This window comes from Eleutherodactylus coqui, unplaced genomic scaffold (genome assembly GCF_035609145.1).
Source record: "Eleutherodactylus coqui strain aEleCoq1 unplaced genomic scaffold, aEleCoq1.hap1 HAP1_SCAFFOLD_472, whole genome shotgun sequence".
In the NCBI taxonomy this organism is placed as follows: domain Eukaryota; kingdom Metazoa; phylum Chordata; class Amphibia; order Anura; family Eleutherodactylidae; genus Eleutherodactylus; species Eleutherodactylus coqui.
The window spans coordinates 32,176-47,902 of NW_027101854.1; the positions used below are offsets into that span (position 1 = coordinate 32,176).

The 15,727-nt window shown below is 56.7% G+C and overlaps 77 pseudogenes; all 77 read left to right on the forward strand.

The window, feature by feature from the left end:
• The first annotated feature begins 50 nt into the window (after nucleotides 1-50).
• Nucleotides 51-169, forward strand: LOC136592202 (5S ribosomal RNA; annotated as a pseudogene).
• An 80-nt stretch (nucleotides 170-249) lies between these two features.
• On the forward strand, nucleotides 250-368 carry LOC136592027 (5S ribosomal RNA; annotated as a pseudogene).
• Nucleotides 369-448: 80 nt separating this feature from the next.
• On the forward strand, nucleotides 449-567 carry LOC136592238 (5S ribosomal RNA; annotated as a pseudogene).
• An 80-nt stretch (nucleotides 568-647) lies between these two features.
• On the forward strand, nucleotides 648-766 carry LOC136592028 (5S ribosomal RNA; annotated as a pseudogene).
• An 80-nt stretch (nucleotides 767-846) lies between these two features.
• LOC136592029 (5S ribosomal RNA) lies at nucleotides 847-965 on the forward strand (annotated as a pseudogene).
• An 80-nt stretch (nucleotides 966-1,045) lies between these two features.
• Nucleotides 1,046-1,164, forward strand: LOC136592070 (5S ribosomal RNA; annotated as a pseudogene).
• An 80-nt stretch (nucleotides 1,165-1,244) lies between these two features.
• Nucleotides 1,245-1,363, forward strand: LOC136592030 (5S ribosomal RNA; annotated as a pseudogene).
• Nucleotides 1,364-1,443: 80 nt separating this feature from the next.
• LOC136592031 (5S ribosomal RNA) lies at nucleotides 1,444-1,562 on the forward strand (annotated as a pseudogene).
• An 80-nt stretch (nucleotides 1,563-1,642) lies between these two features.
• On the forward strand, nucleotides 1,643-1,761 carry LOC136592275 (5S ribosomal RNA; annotated as a pseudogene).
• An 80-nt stretch (nucleotides 1,762-1,841) lies between these two features.
• LOC136592032 (5S ribosomal RNA) lies at nucleotides 1,842-1,960 on the forward strand (annotated as a pseudogene).
• A 279-nt stretch (nucleotides 1,961-2,239) lies between these two features.
• Nucleotides 2,240-2,358, forward strand: LOC136592174 (5S ribosomal RNA; annotated as a pseudogene).
• An 80-nt stretch (nucleotides 2,359-2,438) lies between these two features.
• Nucleotides 2,439-2,557, forward strand: LOC136592258 (5S ribosomal RNA; annotated as a pseudogene).
• An 80-nt stretch (nucleotides 2,558-2,637) lies between these two features.
• Nucleotides 2,638-2,756, forward strand: LOC136592033 (5S ribosomal RNA; annotated as a pseudogene).
• An 80-nt stretch (nucleotides 2,757-2,836) lies between these two features.
• On the forward strand, nucleotides 2,837-2,955 carry LOC136592034 (5S ribosomal RNA; annotated as a pseudogene).
• An 80-nt stretch (nucleotides 2,956-3,035) lies between these two features.
• Nucleotides 3,036-3,154, forward strand: LOC136592259 (5S ribosomal RNA; annotated as a pseudogene).
• Nucleotides 3,155-3,234: 80 nt separating this feature from the next.
• LOC136592035 (5S ribosomal RNA) lies at nucleotides 3,235-3,353 on the forward strand (annotated as a pseudogene).
• An 80-nt stretch (nucleotides 3,354-3,433) lies between these two features.
• On the forward strand, nucleotides 3,434-3,552 carry LOC136592255 (5S ribosomal RNA; annotated as a pseudogene).
• An 80-nt stretch (nucleotides 3,553-3,632) lies between these two features.
• On the forward strand, nucleotides 3,633-3,751 carry LOC136592266 (5S ribosomal RNA; annotated as a pseudogene).
• An 80-nt stretch (nucleotides 3,752-3,831) lies between these two features.
• LOC136592037 (5S ribosomal RNA) lies at nucleotides 3,832-3,950 on the forward strand (annotated as a pseudogene).
• Nucleotides 3,951-4,030: 80 nt separating this feature from the next.
• Nucleotides 4,031-4,149, forward strand: LOC136592239 (5S ribosomal RNA; annotated as a pseudogene).
• An 80-nt stretch (nucleotides 4,150-4,229) lies between these two features.
• On the forward strand, nucleotides 4,230-4,348 carry LOC136592038 (5S ribosomal RNA; annotated as a pseudogene).
• An 80-nt stretch (nucleotides 4,349-4,428) lies between these two features.
• LOC136592171 (5S ribosomal RNA) lies at nucleotides 4,429-4,547 on the forward strand (annotated as a pseudogene).
• Nucleotides 4,548-4,627: 80 nt separating this feature from the next.
• Nucleotides 4,628-4,746, forward strand: LOC136592039 (5S ribosomal RNA; annotated as a pseudogene).
• Nucleotides 4,747-4,826: 80 nt separating this feature from the next.
• Nucleotides 4,827-4,945, forward strand: LOC136592164 (5S ribosomal RNA; annotated as a pseudogene).
• An 80-nt stretch (nucleotides 4,946-5,025) lies between these two features.
• LOC136592040 (5S ribosomal RNA) lies at nucleotides 5,026-5,144 on the forward strand (annotated as a pseudogene).
• An 80-nt stretch (nucleotides 5,145-5,224) lies between these two features.
• Nucleotides 5,225-5,343, forward strand: LOC136592267 (5S ribosomal RNA; annotated as a pseudogene).
• Nucleotides 5,344-5,423: 80 nt separating this feature from the next.
• LOC136592260 (5S ribosomal RNA) lies at nucleotides 5,424-5,542 on the forward strand (annotated as a pseudogene).
• Nucleotides 5,543-5,622: 80 nt separating this feature from the next.
• Nucleotides 5,623-5,741, forward strand: LOC136592041 (5S ribosomal RNA; annotated as a pseudogene).
• An 80-nt stretch (nucleotides 5,742-5,821) lies between these two features.
• LOC136592042 (5S ribosomal RNA) lies at nucleotides 5,822-5,940 on the forward strand (annotated as a pseudogene).
• Nucleotides 5,941-6,020: 80 nt separating this feature from the next.
• On the forward strand, nucleotides 6,021-6,139 carry LOC136592268 (5S ribosomal RNA; annotated as a pseudogene).
• An 80-nt stretch (nucleotides 6,140-6,219) lies between these two features.
• Nucleotides 6,220-6,338, forward strand: LOC136592043 (5S ribosomal RNA; annotated as a pseudogene).
• A 279-nt stretch (nucleotides 6,339-6,617) lies between these two features.
• LOC136592292 (5S ribosomal RNA) lies at nucleotides 6,618-6,736 on the forward strand (annotated as a pseudogene).
• An 80-nt stretch (nucleotides 6,737-6,816) lies between these two features.
• LOC136592044 (5S ribosomal RNA) lies at nucleotides 6,817-6,935 on the forward strand (annotated as a pseudogene).
• Nucleotides 6,936-7,015: 80 nt separating this feature from the next.
• LOC136592045 (5S ribosomal RNA) lies at nucleotides 7,016-7,134 on the forward strand (annotated as a pseudogene).
• Nucleotides 7,135-7,214: 80 nt separating this feature from the next.
• Nucleotides 7,215-7,333, forward strand: LOC136592188 (5S ribosomal RNA; annotated as a pseudogene).
• An 80-nt stretch (nucleotides 7,334-7,413) lies between these two features.
• Nucleotides 7,414-7,532, forward strand: LOC136592046 (5S ribosomal RNA; annotated as a pseudogene).
• Nucleotides 7,533-7,612: 80 nt separating this feature from the next.
• On the forward strand, nucleotides 7,613-7,731 carry LOC136592048 (5S ribosomal RNA; annotated as a pseudogene).
• Nucleotides 7,732-7,811: 80 nt separating this feature from the next.
• Nucleotides 7,812-7,930, forward strand: LOC136592225 (5S ribosomal RNA; annotated as a pseudogene).
• An 80-nt stretch (nucleotides 7,931-8,010) lies between these two features.
• On the forward strand, nucleotides 8,011-8,129 carry LOC136592049 (5S ribosomal RNA; annotated as a pseudogene).
• An 80-nt stretch (nucleotides 8,130-8,209) lies between these two features.
• Nucleotides 8,210-8,328, forward strand: LOC136592050 (5S ribosomal RNA; annotated as a pseudogene).
• Nucleotides 8,329-8,408: 80 nt separating this feature from the next.
• LOC136592290 (5S ribosomal RNA) lies at nucleotides 8,409-8,527 on the forward strand (annotated as a pseudogene).
• An 80-nt stretch (nucleotides 8,528-8,607) lies between these two features.
• LOC136592051 (5S ribosomal RNA) lies at nucleotides 8,608-8,726 on the forward strand (annotated as a pseudogene).
• Nucleotides 8,727-8,806: 80 nt separating this feature from the next.
• On the forward strand, nucleotides 8,807-8,925 carry LOC136592166 (5S ribosomal RNA; annotated as a pseudogene).
• Nucleotides 8,926-9,005: 80 nt separating this feature from the next.
• Nucleotides 9,006-9,124, forward strand: LOC136592160 (5S ribosomal RNA; annotated as a pseudogene).
• Nucleotides 9,125-9,204: 80 nt separating this feature from the next.
• Nucleotides 9,205-9,323, forward strand: LOC136592277 (5S ribosomal RNA; annotated as a pseudogene).
• An 80-nt stretch (nucleotides 9,324-9,403) lies between these two features.
• LOC136592206 (5S ribosomal RNA) lies at nucleotides 9,404-9,522 on the forward strand (annotated as a pseudogene).
• An 80-nt stretch (nucleotides 9,523-9,602) lies between these two features.
• Nucleotides 9,603-9,721, forward strand: LOC136592212 (5S ribosomal RNA; annotated as a pseudogene).
• Nucleotides 9,722-9,801: 80 nt separating this feature from the next.
• LOC136592052 (5S ribosomal RNA) lies at nucleotides 9,802-9,920 on the forward strand (annotated as a pseudogene).
• An 80-nt stretch (nucleotides 9,921-10,000) lies between these two features.
• Nucleotides 10,001-10,119, forward strand: LOC136592053 (5S ribosomal RNA; annotated as a pseudogene).
• An 80-nt stretch (nucleotides 10,120-10,199) lies between these two features.
• Nucleotides 10,200-10,318, forward strand: LOC136592054 (5S ribosomal RNA; annotated as a pseudogene).
• Nucleotides 10,319-10,398: 80 nt separating this feature from the next.
• On the forward strand, nucleotides 10,399-10,517 carry LOC136592189 (5S ribosomal RNA; annotated as a pseudogene).
• Nucleotides 10,518-10,597: 80 nt separating this feature from the next.
• LOC136592213 (5S ribosomal RNA) lies at nucleotides 10,598-10,716 on the forward strand (annotated as a pseudogene).
• An 80-nt stretch (nucleotides 10,717-10,796) lies between these two features.
• On the forward strand, nucleotides 10,797-10,915 carry LOC136592270 (5S ribosomal RNA; annotated as a pseudogene).
• An 80-nt stretch (nucleotides 10,916-10,995) lies between these two features.
• LOC136592256 (5S ribosomal RNA) lies at nucleotides 10,996-11,114 on the forward strand (annotated as a pseudogene).
• Nucleotides 11,115-11,194: 80 nt separating this feature from the next.
• On the forward strand, nucleotides 11,195-11,313 carry LOC136592190 (5S ribosomal RNA; annotated as a pseudogene).
• Nucleotides 11,314-11,393: 80 nt separating this feature from the next.
• Nucleotides 11,394-11,512, forward strand: LOC136592229 (5S ribosomal RNA; annotated as a pseudogene).
• Nucleotides 11,513-11,592: 80 nt separating this feature from the next.
• Nucleotides 11,593-11,711, forward strand: LOC136592175 (5S ribosomal RNA; annotated as a pseudogene).
• Nucleotides 11,712-11,791: 80 nt separating this feature from the next.
• On the forward strand, nucleotides 11,792-11,910 carry LOC136592208 (5S ribosomal RNA; annotated as a pseudogene).
• An 80-nt stretch (nucleotides 11,911-11,990) lies between these two features.
• Nucleotides 11,991-12,109, forward strand: LOC136592055 (5S ribosomal RNA; annotated as a pseudogene).
• Nucleotides 12,110-12,189: 80 nt separating this feature from the next.
• LOC136592240 (5S ribosomal RNA) lies at nucleotides 12,190-12,308 on the forward strand (annotated as a pseudogene).
• Nucleotides 12,309-12,388: 80 nt separating this feature from the next.
• LOC136592056 (5S ribosomal RNA) lies at nucleotides 12,389-12,507 on the forward strand (annotated as a pseudogene).
• Nucleotides 12,508-12,587: 80 nt separating this feature from the next.
• On the forward strand, nucleotides 12,588-12,706 carry LOC136592057 (5S ribosomal RNA; annotated as a pseudogene).
• Nucleotides 12,707-12,786: 80 nt separating this feature from the next.
• On the forward strand, nucleotides 12,787-12,905 carry LOC136592198 (5S ribosomal RNA; annotated as a pseudogene).
• An 80-nt stretch (nucleotides 12,906-12,985) lies between these two features.
• LOC136592059 (5S ribosomal RNA) lies at nucleotides 12,986-13,104 on the forward strand (annotated as a pseudogene).
• An 80-nt stretch (nucleotides 13,105-13,184) lies between these two features.
• LOC136592060 (5S ribosomal RNA) lies at nucleotides 13,185-13,303 on the forward strand (annotated as a pseudogene).
• Nucleotides 13,304-13,383: 80 nt separating this feature from the next.
• Nucleotides 13,384-13,502, forward strand: LOC136592176 (5S ribosomal RNA; annotated as a pseudogene).
• An 80-nt stretch (nucleotides 13,503-13,582) lies between these two features.
• LOC136592220 (5S ribosomal RNA) lies at nucleotides 13,583-13,701 on the forward strand (annotated as a pseudogene).
• Nucleotides 13,702-13,781: 80 nt separating this feature from the next.
• LOC136592061 (5S ribosomal RNA) lies at nucleotides 13,782-13,900 on the forward strand (annotated as a pseudogene).
• Nucleotides 13,901-13,980: 80 nt separating this feature from the next.
• On the forward strand, nucleotides 13,981-14,099 carry LOC136592241 (5S ribosomal RNA; annotated as a pseudogene).
• An 80-nt stretch (nucleotides 14,100-14,179) lies between these two features.
• LOC136592062 (5S ribosomal RNA) lies at nucleotides 14,180-14,298 on the forward strand (annotated as a pseudogene).
• Nucleotides 14,299-14,378: 80 nt separating this feature from the next.
• LOC136592063 (5S ribosomal RNA) lies at nucleotides 14,379-14,497 on the forward strand (annotated as a pseudogene).
• Nucleotides 14,498-14,577: 80 nt separating this feature from the next.
• LOC136592199 (5S ribosomal RNA) lies at nucleotides 14,578-14,696 on the forward strand (annotated as a pseudogene).
• An 80-nt stretch (nucleotides 14,697-14,776) lies between these two features.
• LOC136592064 (5S ribosomal RNA) lies at nucleotides 14,777-14,895 on the forward strand (annotated as a pseudogene).
• Nucleotides 14,896-14,975: 80 nt separating this feature from the next.
• LOC136592065 (5S ribosomal RNA) lies at nucleotides 14,976-15,094 on the forward strand (annotated as a pseudogene).
• An 80-nt stretch (nucleotides 15,095-15,174) lies between these two features.
• Nucleotides 15,175-15,293, forward strand: LOC136592066 (5S ribosomal RNA; annotated as a pseudogene).
• An 80-nt stretch (nucleotides 15,294-15,373) lies between these two features.
• On the forward strand, nucleotides 15,374-15,492 carry LOC136592067 (5S ribosomal RNA; annotated as a pseudogene).
• Nucleotides 15,493-15,572: 80 nt separating this feature from the next.
• On the forward strand, nucleotides 15,573-15,691 carry LOC136592291 (5S ribosomal RNA; annotated as a pseudogene).
• The last annotated feature ends 36 nt before the right edge of the window (nucleotides 15,692-15,727 follow it).

The following is a 15,727-nucleotide window of genomic DNA, read 5'->3' on the forward strand; positions in this document are numbered from 1 at the left end:
TCGGAGGTGCGTTCGCACTGCAGAAAGCCCATAGGAAAGGAGGAGGAGCTGTCAACGGGCATTCTAAGCTGAATGTGCCTGCTCTCGTCAGATCGCGGCCGCCAGCTAGCTTGAGGCCTGGCAAGTACCAGTATGGGTGACCGGCTGGGAATCCCAGGTCCCGTTGACTTTTAAGGCCGTGAGTAGGTTGCTTTCCTTTTCGGAGGTGCGTTCGCACTGCAGAAAGCCCATAGGAAAGGAGGAGGAGCTGTCAACGGGCATTCTAAGCTGAATGTGCCTGCTCTCGTCAGATCGCGGCCGCCAGCCAGCTTGAGGCCTGGCAAGTACCAGTATGGGTGACCGGCTGGGAATCCCAGGTCCCGTTGACTTTTAAGGCCGTGAGTAGGTTTCTTTCCTTTTCGGAGGTGCGTTCGCACTGCAGAAAGCCCATAGGAAAGGAGGAGGAGCTGTCAACGGGCATTCTAAGCTGAATGTGCCTGCTCTCGTCAGATCGTGGCCGCCAGCCAGCTTGAGGCCTGGCAAGTACCAGTATGGGTGACCGGCTGGGAATCCCAGGTCCCGTTGACTTTTAAGGCCGTGAGTAGGTTTCTTTCCGTTTCGGAGGTGCGTTCGCACTGCAGAAAGCCCATAGGAAAGGAGGAGGAGCTGTCAACGGGCATTCTAAGCTGAATGTGCCTGCTCTCGTCAGATCGCGGCCGCCAGCCAGCTTGAGGCCTGGCAAGTACCAGTATGGGTGACCGGCTGGGAATCCCAGGTCCCGTTGACTTTTAAGGCCGTGAGTAGGTTTCTTTCCTTTTCGGAGGTGAGTTCGCACTGCAGAAAGCCCATAGGAAAGGAGGAGGAGCTGTCAACGGGCATTCTAAGCTGAATGTGCCTGCTCTCGTCAGATCGCGGCCGCCAGCCAGCTTGAGGCCTGGCAAGTACCAGTATGGGTGACCGGCTGGGAATCCCAGGTCCCGTTGACTTTTAAGGCCGTGAGTAGGTTGCTTTCCTTTTCGGAGGTGCGTTCGCACTGCAGAAAGCCCATAGGAAAGGAGGAGGAGCTGTCAACGGGCATTCTAAGCTGAATGTACCTGCTCTCGTCAGATCGCGGCCGCCAGCCAGCTTGAGGCCTGGCAAGTACCAGTGTGGGTGACCGGCTGGGAATCCCAGGTCCCGTTGACTTTTAAGGCCGTGAGTAGGTTTCTTTCCGTTTCGGAGGTGCGTTCGCACTGCAGAAAGCCCATAGGAAAGGAGGAGGAGCTGTCAACGGGCATTCTAAGCTGAATGTGCCTGCTCTCGTCAGATCGCGGCCGCCAGCCAGCTTGAGGCCTGGCAAGTACCAGTATGGGTGACCGGCTGGGAATCCCAGGTCCCGTTGACTTTTAAGGCCGTGAGTAGGTTTCTTTCCTTTTCGGAGGTGCGTTCGCACTGCAGAAAGCCCATAGGAAAGGAGGAGGAGCTGTCAACGGGCATTCTAAGCTGAATGTGCCTGCTCTCGTCAGATCGCGGCCGCCAGCCAGCTTGAGGCCTGGCAAGTACCAGTATGGGTGACCGGCTGGGAATCCCAGGTCCCGTTGACTTTTAAGGCCGTGAGTAGGTTTCTTTCCGTTTCGGAGGTGCGTTCGCACTGCAGAAAGCCCATAGGAAAGGAGGAGGAGCTGTCAACGGGCATTCTAAGCTGAATGTGCCTGCTCTCGTCAGATCGCGGCCGCCAGCCAGCTTGAGGCCTGGCAAGTACCAGTATGGGTGACCGGCTGGGAATCCCAGGTCCAGTTGACTTTTAAGGCCGTGAGTAGGTTGCTTTCCTTTTCGGAGGTGCGTTCGCACTGCAGAAAGCCCATAGGAAAGGAGGAGGAGCTGTCAACGGGCATTCTAAGCTGAATGTGCCTGCTCTCGTCAGATCGCGGCCGCCAGCCAGCTTGAGGCCTGGCAAGTACCAGTATGGGTGACCGGCTGGGAATCCCAGGTCCCGTTGACTTTTAAGGCCGTGAGTAGGTTGCTTTCCTTTTCGGAGGTGCGTTCGCACTGCAGAAAGCCCATAGGAAAGGAGGAGGAGCTGTCAACGGGCATTCTAAGCTGAATGTGCCTGCTCTCGTCAGATCGCGGCCGCCAGCCAGCTTGAGGCCTGGCAAGTACCAGTATGGCTGACCGGCTGGGAATCCCAGGTCCCATTGACTTTTAAGGCCGTGAGTAGGTTTCTTTCCGTTTCGGAGGTGCGTTCGCACTGCAGAAAGCCCATAGGAAAGGAGGAGGAGCTGTCAACGGGCATTCTAAGTTGAATGTGCCTGCTCTCGTCAGATCGCGGCCGCCAGCCAGCTTGAGGCCTGGCAAGTACCAGTATGGGTGACCGGCTGGGAATCCCAGGTCCCGTTGACTTTTAAGGCCGTGAGTAGGTTTCTTTCCTTTTCGGAGGTGCGTTCGCACTGCAGAAAGCCCATAGGAAAGGAGGAGGAGCTGTCAACGGGCATTCTAAGCTGAATGTGCCTGCTCTCGTCAGATCGCGGTCGCCAGCCAGCTTGAGGCCTGGCAAGTACCAGTATGGGTGACCGGCTGGGAATCCCAGGTCCCATTGACTTTTAAGGCCGTGAGTAGGTTTCTTTCCGTTTCGGAGGTGCGTTCGCACTGCAGAAAGCCCATAGGAAAGGAGGAGGAGCTGTCAACGGGCATTCTAAGCTGAATGTGCCTGCTCTCGTCAGATCGCGGCCGCCAGCCAGCTTGAGGCCTGGCAAGTACCAGTATGGGTGACCGGCTGGGAATCCCAGGTCCCGTTGACTTTTAAGGCCGTGAGTAGGTTTCTTTCCTTTTCGGAGGTGCGTTCGCACTGCAGAAAGCCCATAGGAAAGGAGGAGGAGCTGTCAACGGGCATTCTAAGCTGAATGTGCCTGCTCTCGTCAGATCGCGGCCGCCAGCCAGCTTGAGGCCTGGCAAGTACCAGTATGGGTGACCGGCTGGGAATCCCAGGTCCCGTTGACTTTTAAGGCCGTGAGTAGGTTTCTTTCCTTTTCGGAGGTGCGTTCGCACTGCAGAAAGCCCATAGGAAAGGAGGAGGAGCTGTCAACGGGCATTCTAAGCTGAATGTGCCTGCTCTCGTCAGATCGCGGTCGCCAGCCAGCTTGAGGCCTGGCAAGTACCAGTATGGGTGACCGGCTGGGAATCCCAGGTCCCATTGACTTTTAAGGCCGTGAGTAGGTTTCTTTCCGTTTCGGAGGTGCGTTCGCACTGCAGAAAGCCCATAGGAAAGGAGGAGGAGCTGTCAACGGGCATTCTAAGCTGAATGTGCCTGCTCTCGTCAGATCGCGGCCGCCAGCCAGCTTGAGGCCTGGCAAGTACCAGTATGGGTGACCGGCTGGGAATCCCAGGTCCCGTTGACTTTTAAGGCCGTGAGTAGGTTTCTTTCCTTTTCGGAGGTGCGTTCGCACTGCAGAAAGCCCATAGGAAAGGAGGAGGAGCTGTCAACGGGCATTCTAAGCTGAATGTGCCTGCTCTCGTCAGATCGCGGCCGCCAGCCAGCTTGAGGCCTGGCAAGTACCAGTATGGGTGACCGGCTGGGAATCCCAGGTCCCGCTGACTTTTAAGGCCGTGAGTAGGTTGCTTTCCTTTTCGGAGGTGCGTTCGCACTGCAGAAAGCCCATAGGAAAGGAGGAGGAGCTGTCAACAGGCATTCTAAGCTGAATGTGCCTGCTCTCGTCAGATCGCGGCCGCCAGCCAGCTTGAGGCCTGGCAAGTACCAGTATGGGTGACCGGCTGGGAATCCCAGGTCCCGTTGACTTTTAAGGCCGTGAGTAGGTTTCTTTCCTTTTCGGAAGTGCGTTCGCACTGCAGAAAGCCCATAGGAAAGGAGGAGGAGCTGTCAACGGGCATTCTAAGCTGAATGTGCCTGCTCTCGTCAGATCGCGGCCGCCAGCCAGCTTGAGGCCTGGCAAGTACCAGTATGGGTGACCGGCTGGGAATCCCAGGTCCCGTTGACTTTTAAGGCCGTGAGTAGGTTTCTTTCCTTTTCGGAGGTGCGTTCGCACTGCAGAAAGCCCATAGGAAAGGAGGAGGAGCTGTCAACGGGCATTCTAAGCTGAATGTGCCTGCTCTCGTCAGATCGTGGCCGCCAGCCAGCTTGAGGCCTGGCAAGTACCAGTATGGGTGACCGGCTGGGAATCCCAGGTCCCGTTGACTTTTAAGGCCGTGAGTAGGTTTCTTTCCGTTTCGGAGGTGCGTTCGCACTGCAGAAAGCCCATAGGAAAGGAGGAGGAGCTGTCAACGGGCATTCTAAGCTGAATGTGCCTGCTCTCGTCAGATCGCGGCCGCCAGCCAGCTTGAGGCCTGGCAAGTACCAGTATGGGTGACCGGCTGGGAATCCCAGGTCCCGTTGACTTTTAAGGCCGTGAGTAGGTTGCTTTCCTTTTCGGAGGTGCGTTCGCACTGCAGAAAGCCCATAGGAAAGGAGGAGGAGCTGTCAACGGGCATTCTAAGCTGAATGTGCCTGTTCTCGTCAGATCGCGGCCGCCAGCCAGCTTGAGGCCTGGCAAGTACTAGTATGGGTGACCGGCTGGGAATCCCAGGTCCCGTTGACTTTTAAGGCCGTGAGTAGGTTTATTTCCTTTTCGGAGGTGCGTTCGCACTGCAGAAAGCCCATAGGAAAGGAGGAGGAGCTGTCAACGGGCATTCTAAGCTGAATGTGCCTGCTCTCGTCAGATCGCGGCCGCCAGCCAGCTTGAGGCCTGGCAAGTACCAGTATGGGTGACCGGCTGGGAATCCCAGGTCCCGTTGACTTTTAAGGCCGTGAGTAGGTTTCTTTCCGTTTCGGAGGTGCGTTCGCACTGCAGAAAGCCCATAGGAAAGGAGGAGGAGCTGTCAACGGGCATTCTAAGCTGAATGTGCCTGCTCTCGTCAGATCGCGGCCGCCAGCCAGCTTGAGGCCTGGCAAGTACCAGCATGGGAGACCGGCTGGGAATCCCAGGTCCCGTTGACTTTTAAGGCCGTGAGTAGGTTGCTTTCCTTTTCGGAGGTGCGTTCGCACTGCAGAAAGCCCATAGGAAAGGAGGAGGAGCTGTCAACGGGCATTCTAAGCTGAATGTGCCTGCTCTCGTCAGATCGCGGCCGCCAGCCAGCTTGAGGCCTGGCAAGTACCAGTATGGGTGACCGGCTGGGAATCCCAGGTCCCGTTGACTTTTAAGGCCGTGAGTAGGTTTCTTTCCTTTTCGGAGGTGCGTTCGCACTGCAGAAAGCCCATAGGAAAGGAGGAGGAGCTGTCAACAGGCATTCTAAGCTGAATGTGCCTGCTCTCGTCAGATCGCGGCCGCCAGCCAGCTTGAGGCCTGGCAAGTACCAGTATGGGTGACCGGCTGGGAATCCCAGGTCCCGTTGACTTTTAAGGCCGTGAGTAGGTTTCTTTCCTTTTCGGAGGTGCGTTCGCACTGCAGAAAGCCCATAGGAAAGGAGGAGGAGCTGTCAACGGGCATTCTAAGCTGAATGTGCCTGCTCTCGTCAGATCGCGGTCGCCAGCCAGCTTGAGGCCTGGCAAGTACCAGTATGGGTGACCGGCTGGGAATCCCAGGTCCCATTGACTTTTAAGGCCGTGAGTAGGTTTCTTTCCGTTTCGGAGGTGCGTTCGCACTGCAGAAAGCCCATAGGAAAGGAGGAGGAGCTGTCAACGGGCATTCTAAGCTGAATGTGCCTGCTCTCGTCAGATCGCGGCCGCCAGCCAGCTTGAGGCCTGGCAAGTACCAGTATGGGTGACCGGCTGGGAATCCCAGGTCCCGTTGACTTTTAAGGCCGTGAGTAGGTTTCTTTCCTTTTCGGAGGTGCGTTCGCACTGCAGAAAGCCCATAGGAAAGGAGGAGGAGCTGTCAACGGGCATTCTAAGCTGAATGTGCCTGCTCTCGTCAGATCGCGGCCGCCAGCCAGCTTGAGGCCTGGCAAGTACCAGTATGGGTGACCGGCTGGGAATCCCAGGTCCCGTTGACTTTTAAGGCCGTGAGTAGGTTGCTTTCCTTTTCGGAGGTGCGTTCGCACTGCAGAAAGCCCATAGGAAAGGAGGAGGAGCTGTCAACAGGCATTCTAAGCTGAATGTGCCTGCTCTCGTCAGATCGCGGCCGCCAGCCAGCTTGAGGCCTGGCAAGTACCAGTATGGGTGACCGGCTGGGAATCCCAGGTCCCGTTGACTTTTAAGGCCGTGAGTAGGTTTCTTTCCTTTTCGGAAGTGCGTTCGCACTGCAGAAAGCCCATAGGAAAGGAGGAGGAGCTGTCAACGGGCATTCTAAGCTGAATGTGCCTGCTCTCGTCAGATCGCGGCCGCCAGCCAGCTTGAGGCCTGGCAAGTACCAGTATGGGTGACCGGCTGGGAATCCCAGGTCCCGTTGACTTTTAAGGCCGTGAGTAGGTTTCTTTCCTTTTCGGAGGTGCGTTCGCACTGCAGAAAGCCCATAGGAAAGGAGGAGGAGCTGTCAACGGGCATTCTAAGCTGAATGTGCCTGCTCTCGTCAGATCGTGGCCGCCAGCCAGCTTGAGGCCTGGCAAGTACCAGTATGGGTGACCGGCTGGGAATCCCAGGTCCCGCTGACTTTTAAGGCCGTGAGTAGGTTGCTTTCCTTTTCGGAGGTGCGTTCGCACTGCAGAAAGCCCATAGGAAAGGAGGAGGAGCTGTCAACGGGCATTCTAAGCTGAATGTTCCTGCTCTCGTCAGATCGCGGCCGCCAGCCAGCTTGAGGCCTGGCAAGTACCAGTATGGGTGACCGGCTGGGAATCCCAGGTCCCTTTGACTTTTAAGGCCGTGAGTAGGTTTCTTTCCGTTTCGGAGGTGCGTTCGCACTGCAGAAAGCCCATAGGAAAGGAGGAGGAGCTGTCAACGGGCATTCTAAGCTGAATGTGCCTGCTCTCGTCAGATCGCGGCCGCCAGCCAGCTTGAGGCCTGGCAAGTACCAGTATGGGTGACCGGCTGGGAATCCCAGGTCCCGTTGACTTTTAAGGCCGTGAGTAGGTTTCTTTCCGTTTCGGAGGTGCGTTCGCACTGCAGAAAGCCCATAGGAAAGGAGGAGGAGCTGTCAACGGGCATTCTAAGCTGAATGTGCCTGCTCTCGTCAGATCGCGGCCGCCAGCCAGCTTGAGGCCTGGCAAGTACCAGTATGGGTGACCGGCTGGGAATCCCAGGTCCCGTTGACTTTTAAGGCCGTGAGTAGGTTGCTTTCCTTTTCGGAGGTGCGTTCGCACTGCAGAAAGCCCATAGGAAAGGAGGAGGAGGTGTCAACGGGCATTCTAAGCTGAATGTACCTGCTCTCGTCAGATCGCGGCCGCCAGCCAGCTTGAGGCCTGGCAAGTACCAGTATGGGTGACCGGCTGGGAATCCCAGGTCCCATTGACTTTTAAGGCCGTGAGTAGGTTTCTTTCCGTTTCGGAGGTGCGTTCGCACTGCAGAAAGCCCATAGGAAAGGAGGAGGAGCTGTCAACGGGCATTCTAAGCTGAATGTGCCTGCTCTCGTCAGATCGCGGCCGCCAGCCAGCTTGAGGCCTGGCAAGTACCAGTATGGGTGACCGGCTGGGAATCCCAGGTCCCGTTGACTTTTAAGGCCGTGAGTAGGTTTCTTTCCTTTTCGGAGGTGTGTTCGCACTGCAGAAAGCCCATAGGAAAGGAGGAGGAGCTGTCAACGGGCATTCTAAGCTGAATGTGCCTGCTCTCGTCAGATCGCGGCCGCCAGCCAGCTTGAGGCCTGGCAAGTACCAGTATGGGTGACCGGCTGGGAATCCCAGGTCCCGTTGACTTTTAAGGCCGTGAGTAGGTTGCTTTCCTTTTCGGAGGTGCGTTCGCACTGCAGAAAGCCCATAGGAAAGGAGGAGGAGCTGTCAACGGGCATTCTAAGCTGAATGTGCCTGCTCTCGTCAGATCGCGGCCGCCAGCCAGCTTGAGGCCTGGCAAGTACCAGTATGGGTGACTGGCTGGGAATCCCAGGTCCCGTTGACTTTTAAGGCCGTGAGTAGGTTTCTTTCCGTTTCGGAGGTGCGTTCGCACTGCAGAAAGCCCATAGGAAAGGAGGAGGAGCTGTCAACGGGCATTCTAAGCTGAATGTGCCTGCTCTCGTCAGATCGCGGCCGCCAGCCAGCTTGAGGCCTGGCAAGTACCAGTATGGGTGACCGGCTGGGAATCCCAGGTCCCGTTGACTTTTAAGGCCGTGAGTAGGTTTCTTTCCTTTTCGGAGGTGCGTTCGCACTGCAGAAAGCCCATAGGAAAGGAGGAGGAGCTGTCAACGGGCATTCTAAGCTGAATGTGCCTGCTCTCGTCAGATCGCGGCCGCCAGCCAGCTTGAGGCCTGGCAAGTACCAGTATGGGTGACCGGCTGGGAATCCCAGGTCCCGTTGACTTTTAAGGCCGTGAGTAGGTTGCTTTCCTTTTCGGAGGTGCGTTCGCACTGCAGAAAGCCCATAGGAAAGGAGGAGGAGCTGTCAACGGGCATTCTAAGCTGAATGTACCTGCTCTCGTCAGATCGTGGCCGCCAGCCAGCTTGAGGCCTGGCAAGTACCAGTATGGGTGACCGGCTGGGAATCCCAGGTCCCATTGACTTTTAAGGCCGTGAGTAGGTTTCTTTCCTTTTCGGAGGTGCGTTCGCACTGCAGAAAGCCCATAGGAAAGGACGAGGAGCTGTCAACGGGCATTCTAAGCTGAATGTGCCTGCTCTCGTCAGATCGCGGCCGCCAGCCAGCTTGAGGCCTGGCAAGTACCAGTATGGGTGACCGGCTGGGAATCCCAGGTCCCGTTGACTTTTAAGGCCGTGAGTAGGTTTCTTTCCTTTTCGGAGGTGCGTTCGCACTGCAGAAAGCCCATAGGAAAGGAGGAGGAGCTGTCAACGGGCATTCTTAGCTGAATGTGCCTGCTCTCGTCAGATCGCGGCCGCCAGCCAGCTTGAGGCCTGGCAAGTACCAGTATGGGTGACCGGCTGGGAATCCCAGGTCCCGTTGACTTTTAAGGCCGTGAGTAGGTTGCTTTCCTTTTCGGAGGTGCGTTCGCACTGCAGAAAGCCCATAGGAAAGGAGGAGGAGCTGTCAACGGGCATTCTAAGCTGAATGTGCCTGCTCTCGTCAGATCGCGGCCGCCAGCCAGCTTGAGGCCTGGCAAGTACCAGTATGGGTGACCGGCTGGGAATCCCAGGTCCTGTTGACTTTTAAGGCCGTGAGTAGGTTTCTTTCCTTTTCGGAAGTGCGTTCGCACTGCAGAAAGCCCATAGGAAAGGAGGAGGAGCTGTCAACGGGCATTCTAAGCTGAATGTGCCTGCTCTCGTCAGATCGCGGCCGCCAGCCAGCTTGAGGCCTGGCAAGTACCAGTATGGGTGACCGGCTGGGAATCCCAGGTCCAGTTGACTTTTAAGGCCGTGAGTAGGTTTCTTTCCCTTTCGGAGGTGCGTTCGCACTGCAGAAAGCCCATAGGAAAGGAGGAGGAGCTGTCAACGGGCAATCTAAGCTGAATGTGCCTGCTCTCGTCAGATCGCGGCCGCCAGCCAGCTTGAGGCCTGGCAAGTACCAGTATGGGTGACCGGCTGGGAATCCCAGGTCCCGTTGACTTTTAAGGCCGTGAGTAGGTTTCTTTTCTTTTCGGAAGTGCGTTCGCACTGCAGAAAGCCCATAGGAAAGGAGGAGGAGCTATCAACGGGCATTCTAAGCTGAATGTGCCTGCTCTCGTCAGATCGCGGCCGCCAGCCAGCTTGAGGCCTGGCAAGTACCAGTATGGGTGACCGGCTGGGAATCCCAGGTCCCGTTGACTTTTAAGGCCGTGAGTAGGTTTCTTTCCTTTTCGGAGGTGCGTTCGCACTGCAGAAAGCCCATAGGAAAGGAGGAGGAGCTGTCAACGGGCATTCTAAGCTGAATGTGCCTGCTCTCGTCAGATCGCGGCCGCCAGCCAGCTTGAGGCCTGGCAAGTACCAGTATGGGTGACCGGCTGGGAATCCCAGGTCCCGTTGACTTTTAAGGCCGTGAGTAGGTTTCTTTCCGTTTCGGAGGTGCGTTCGCACTGCAGAAAGCCCATAGGAAAGGAGGAGGAGCTGTCAACGGGCATTCTAAGCTGAATGTGCCTGCTCTCGTCAGATCGCGGCCGCCAGCCAGCTTGAGGCCTGGCAAGTACCAGTATGGGTGACCGGCTGGGAATCCCAGGTCCCGTTGACTTTTAAGGCCGTGAGTAGGTTGCTTTCCTTTTCGGAGGTGCGTTCGCACTGCAGAAAGCCCATAGGAAAGGAGGAGGAGCTGTCAACGGGCATTCTAAGCTGAATGTGCCTGCTCTCGTCAGATCGCGGCCGCCAGCCAGCTTGAGGCCTGGCAAGTACCAGTATGGGTGACCGGCTGGGAATCCCAGGTCCCGTTGACTTTTAAGGCCGTGAGTAGGTTGCTTTCCTTTTCGGAGGTGCGTTCGCACTGCAGAAAGCCCATAGAAAAGGAGGAGGAGCTGTCAACGGGCATTCTAAGCTGAATGTACCTGCTCTCGTCAGATCGCGGCCGCCAGCCAGCTTGAGGCCTGGCAAGTACCAGTATGGGTGACCGGCTGGGAATCCCAGGTCCCATTGACTTTTAAGGCCGTGAGTAGGTTTCTTTTCTTTTCGGAAGTGCGTTCGCACTGCAGAAAGCCCATAGGAAAGGAGGAGGAGCTATCAACGGGCATTCTAAGCTGAATGTGCCTGCTCTCGTCAGATCGCGGCCGCCAGCCAGCTTGAGGCCTGGCAAGTACCAGTATGGGTGACCGGCTGGGAATCCCAGGTCCCGTTGACTTTTAAGGCCGTGAGTAGGTTTCTTTCCGTTTCGGAGGTGCGTTCGCACTGCAGAAAGCCCATAGGAAAGGAGGAGGAGCTGTCAACGGGCATTCTAAGCTGAATGTGCCTGCTCTCGTCAGATCGCGTCCGCCAGCCAGCTTGAGGCCTGGCAAGTACCAGTATGGGTGACCGGCTGGGAATCCCAGGTCCCGTTGACTTTTAAGGCCGTGAGTAGGTTGCTTTCCTTTTCGGAGGTGCGTTCGCACTGCAGAAAGCCCATAGGAAAGGAGGAGGAGCTGTCAACGGGCATTCTAAGCTGAATGTGCCTGCTCTCGTCAGATCGCGGCCGCCAGCCAGCTTGAGGCCTAGCAAGTACCAGTATGGGTGACCGGCTGGGAATCCCAGGTCCCGTTGACTTTTAAGGCCGTGAGTAGGTTGCTTTCCTTTTCGGAGGTGCGTTCGCACTGCAGAAAGCCCATAGGAAAGGAGGAGGAGCTGTCAACGGGCATTCTAAGCTGAATGTACCTGCTCTCGTCAGATCGCGGCCGCCAGCCAGCTTGAGGCCTGGCAAGTACCAGTATGGGTGACCGGCTGGGAATCCCAGGTCCCATTGACTTTTAAGGCCGTGAGTAGGTTTCTTTCCGTTTCGGAGGTGCGTTCGCACTGCAGAAAGCCCATAGGAAAGGAGGAGGAGCTGTCAACGGGCATTCTAAGCTGAATGTGCCTGCTCTCGTCAGATTGCGGCCACCAGCCAGCTTGAGGCCTGGCAAGTACCAGTATGGGTGACCGGCTGGGAATCCCAGGTCCCGTTGACTTTTAAGGCCGTGAGTAGGTTTCTTTCCTTTTCGGAGGTGCGTTCGCACTGCAGAAAGCCCATAGGAAAGGAGGAGGAGCTGTCAACGGGCATTCTAAGCTGAATGTGCCTGCTCTCGTCAGATCGCGGCCGCCAGCCAGCTTGAGGCCTGGCAAGTACCAGTATGGGTGACCGGCTGGGAATCCCAGGTCCCGTTGATTTTTATGGCCGTGAGTAGGTTGCTTTCCTTTTCGGAGGTGCGTTCGCACTGCAGAAAGCCCATATGAAAGGAGGAGGAGCTGTCAACGGGCATTCTAAGCTGAATGTGCCTGCTCTCGTCAGATCGCGGCCGCCAGTCAGCTTGAGGCCTGGCAAGTACCAGTATGGGTGACCGGCTGGGAATCCCAGGTCCCGTTGACTTTTAAGGCCGTGAGTAGGTTTCTTTCCTTTTCGGAGGTGCGTTCGCACTGCAGAAAGCCCATAGGAAAGGAGGAGGAGCTGTCAACGGGCATTCTAAGCTGAATGTGCCTGCTCTCGTCAGATCGCGGCCGCCAGCCAGCTTGAGGCCTGGCAAGTACCAGTATGGGTGACCGGCTGGGAATCCCAGGTCCCGTTGACTTTTAAGGCCGTGAGTAGGTTTCTTTCCTTTTCGGAGGTGCGTTCGCACTGCAGAAAGCCCATAGGAAAGGAGGAGGAGCTGTCAACGGGCATTCTAAGCTGAATGTGCCTGCTCTCGTCAGATCGTGGCCGCCAGCCAGCTTGAGGCCTGGCAAGTACCAGTATGGGTGACCGGCTGGGAATCCCAGGTCCCGTTGACTTTTAAGGCCGTGAGTAGGTTTCTTTCCGTTTCGGAGGTGCGTTCGCACTGCAGAAAGCCCATAGGAAAGGAGGAGGAGCTGTCAACGGGCATTCTAAGCTGAATGTGCCTGCTCTCGTCAGATCGCGGCCGCCAGCCAGCTTGAGGCCTGGCAAGTACCAGTATGGGTGACCGGCTGGGAATCCCAGGTCCCGTTGACTTTTAAGGCCGTGAGTAGGTTTCTTTCCTTTTCGGAGGTGCGTTCGCACTGCAGAAAGCCCATAGGAAAGGAGGAGGAGCTGTCAACGGGCATTCTAAGCTGAATGTGCCTGCTCTCGTCAGATCGCGGCCGCCAGCCAGCTTGAGGCCTGGCAAGTACCAGTATGGGTGACCGGCTGGGAATCCCAGGTCCCGTTGACTTTTAAGGCCGTGAGTAGGTTGCTTTCCTTTTCGGAGGTGCGTTCGCACTGCAGAAAGCCCATAGGAAAGGAGGAGGAGCTGTCAACGGGCATTCTAAGCTGAATGTACCTGCTCTCGTCAGATCGCGGCCGCCAGCCAGATTGAGGCCTGGCAAGTACCAGTGTGGGTGACCGGCTGGGAATCCCAGGTCCCGTTGACTTTTAAGGCCGTGAGTAGGTTTCTTTCCTTTTCGGAGGTGCGTTCGCACTGCAGAAAGCCCATAGGAAAGGAGGAGGAGCTGTCAACGGGCATTCTAAGCTGAATGTGCCTGCTCTCGTCAGATCGCGGCCGCCAGCCAGCTTGAGGCCTGGCAAGTACCAGTATGGGTGACCGGCTGGGAATCCCAGGTCCCGTTGACTTTTAAGGCCGTGAGTAGGTTTCTTTCCGTTTCGGAGGTGCGTTCGCACTGCAGAAAGCCCATAGGAAAGGAGGAGGAGCTGTCAACGGGCATTCTAAGCTGAATGTGCCTGCTCTCGTCAGATCGCGGCCGCCAGCCAGCTTGAGGCCTGGCAAGTACCAGTATGGGTGACCGGCTGGGAATCCCAGGTCCCGTTGACTTTTAAGGCCGTGAGTAGGTTGCTTTCCTTTTCGGAGGTGCGTTCGCACTGCAGAAAGCCCATAGGAAAGGAGGAGGAGCTGTCAACGGGCATTCTAAGCTGAATGTGCCTGCTCTCGTCAGATCGCGGCCGCCAGCCAGCTTGAGGCCTGGCAAGTACCAGTATGGGTGACCGGCTGGGAATCCCAGGTCCCGTTGATTTTTATGGCCGTGAGTAGGTTGCTTTCCTTTTCGGAGGTGCGTTCGCACTGCAGAAAGCCCATATGAAAGGAGGAGGAGCTGTCAACGGGCATTCTAAGCTGAATGTGCCTGCTCTCGTCAGATCGCGGCCGCCAGTCAGCTTGAGGCCTGGCAAGTACCAGTATGGGTGACCGGCTGGGAATCCCAGGTCCCGTTGACTTTTAAGGCCGTGAGTAGGTTTCTTTCCTTTTCGGAGGTGCGTTCGCACTGCAGAAAGCCCATAGGAAAGGAGGAGGAGCTGTCAACGGGCATTCTAAGCTGAATGTGCCTGCTCTCGTCAGATCGCGGCCGCCAGCCAGCTTGAGGCCTGGCAAGTACCAGTATGGGTGACCGGCTGGGAATCCCAGGTCCCGTTGACTTTTAAGGCCGTGAGTAGGTTTCTTTCCTTTTCGGAGGTGCGTTCGCACTGCAGAAAGCCCATAGGAAAGGAGGAGGAGCTGTCAACGGGCATTCTAAGCTGAATGTGCCTGCTCTCGTCAGATCGTGGCCGCCAGCCAGCTTGAGGCCTGGCAAGTACCAGTATGGGTGACCGGCTGGGAATCCCAGGTCCCGTTGACTTTTAAGGCCGTGAGTAGGTTTCTTTCCGTTTCGGAGGTGCGTTCGCACTGCAGAAAGCCCATAGGAAAGGAGGAGGAGCTGTCAACGGGCATTCTAAGCTGAATGTGCCTGCTCTCGTCAGATCGCGGCCGCCAGCCAGCTTGAGGCCTGGCAAGTACCAGTATGGGTGACCGGCTGGGAATCCCAGGTCCCGTTGACTTTTAAGGCCGTGAGTAGGTTTCTTTCCTTTTCGGAGGTGCGTTCGCACTGCAGAAAGCCCATAGGAAAGGAGGAGGAGCTGTCAACGGGCATTCTAAGCTGAATGTGCCTGCTCTCGTCAGATCGCGGCCGCCAGCCAGCTTGAGGCCTGGCAAGTACCAGTATGGGTGACCGGCTGGGAATCCCAGGTCCCGTTGACTTTTAAGGCCGTGAGTAGGTTGCTTTCCTTTTCGGAGGTGCGTTCGCACTGCAGAAAGCCCATAGGAAAGGAGGAGGAGCTGTCAACGGGCATTCTAAGCTGAATGTACCTGCTCTCGTCAGATCGCGGCCGCCAGCCAGATTGAGGCCTGGCAAGTACCAGTGTGGGTGACCGGCTGGGAATCCCAGGTCCCGTTGACTTTTAAGGCCGTGAGTAGGTTTCTTTCCTTTTCGGAGGTGCGTTCGCACTGCAGAAAGCCCATAGGAAAGGAGGAGGAGCTGTCAACGGGCATTCTAAGCTGAATGTGCCTGCTCTCGTCAGATCGCGGCCGCCAGCCAGCTTGAGGCCTGGCAAGTACCAGTATGGGTGACCGGCTGGGAATCCCAGGTCCCGTTGACTTTTAAGGCCGTGAGTAGGTTTCTTTCCGTTTCGGAGGTGCGTTCGCACTGCAGAAAGCCCATAGGAAAGGAGGAGGAGCTGTCAACGGGCATTCTAAGCTGAATGTGCCTGCTCTCGTCAGATCGCGGCCGCCAGCCAGCTTGAGGCCTGGCAAGTACCAGTATGGGTGACCGGCTGGGAATCCCAGGTCCCGTTGACTTTTAAGGCCGTGAGTAGGTTGCTTTCCTTTTCGGAGGTGCGTTCGCACTGCAGAAAGCCCATAGGAAAGGAGGAGGAGCTGTCAACGGGCATTCTAAGCTGAATGTGCCTGCTCTCGTCAGATCGCGGCCGCCAGCCAGCTTGAGGCCTGGCAAGTACCAGTATGGGTGACCGGCTGGGAATCCCAGGTCCCGTTGACTTTTAAGGCCGTGAGTAGGTTGCTTTCCTTTTCGGAGGTGCGTTCGCACTGCAGAAAGCCCATAGGAAAGGAGGAGGAGCTGTCAACGGGCATTCTAAGCTGAATGTGCCTGCTCTCGTCAGATCGCGGCCGCCAGCCAGCTTGAGGCCTGGCAAGTACCAGTATGGGTGACCGGCTGGGAATCCCAGGTCCCGTTGACTTTTAAGGCCGTGAGTAGGTTGCTTTCCTTTTCGGAGGTGCGTTCGCACTGCAGAAAGCCCATAGGAAAGGAGGAGGAGCTGTCAACGGGCATTCTAAGCTGAATGTACCTGCTCTCGTCAGATCGTGGCCGCCAGCCAGCTTGAGGCCTGGCAAGTACCAGTATGGGTGACCGGCTGGGAATCCCAGGTCCCATTGACTTTTAAGGCCGTGAGTAGGTTTCTTTCCTTTTCGGAG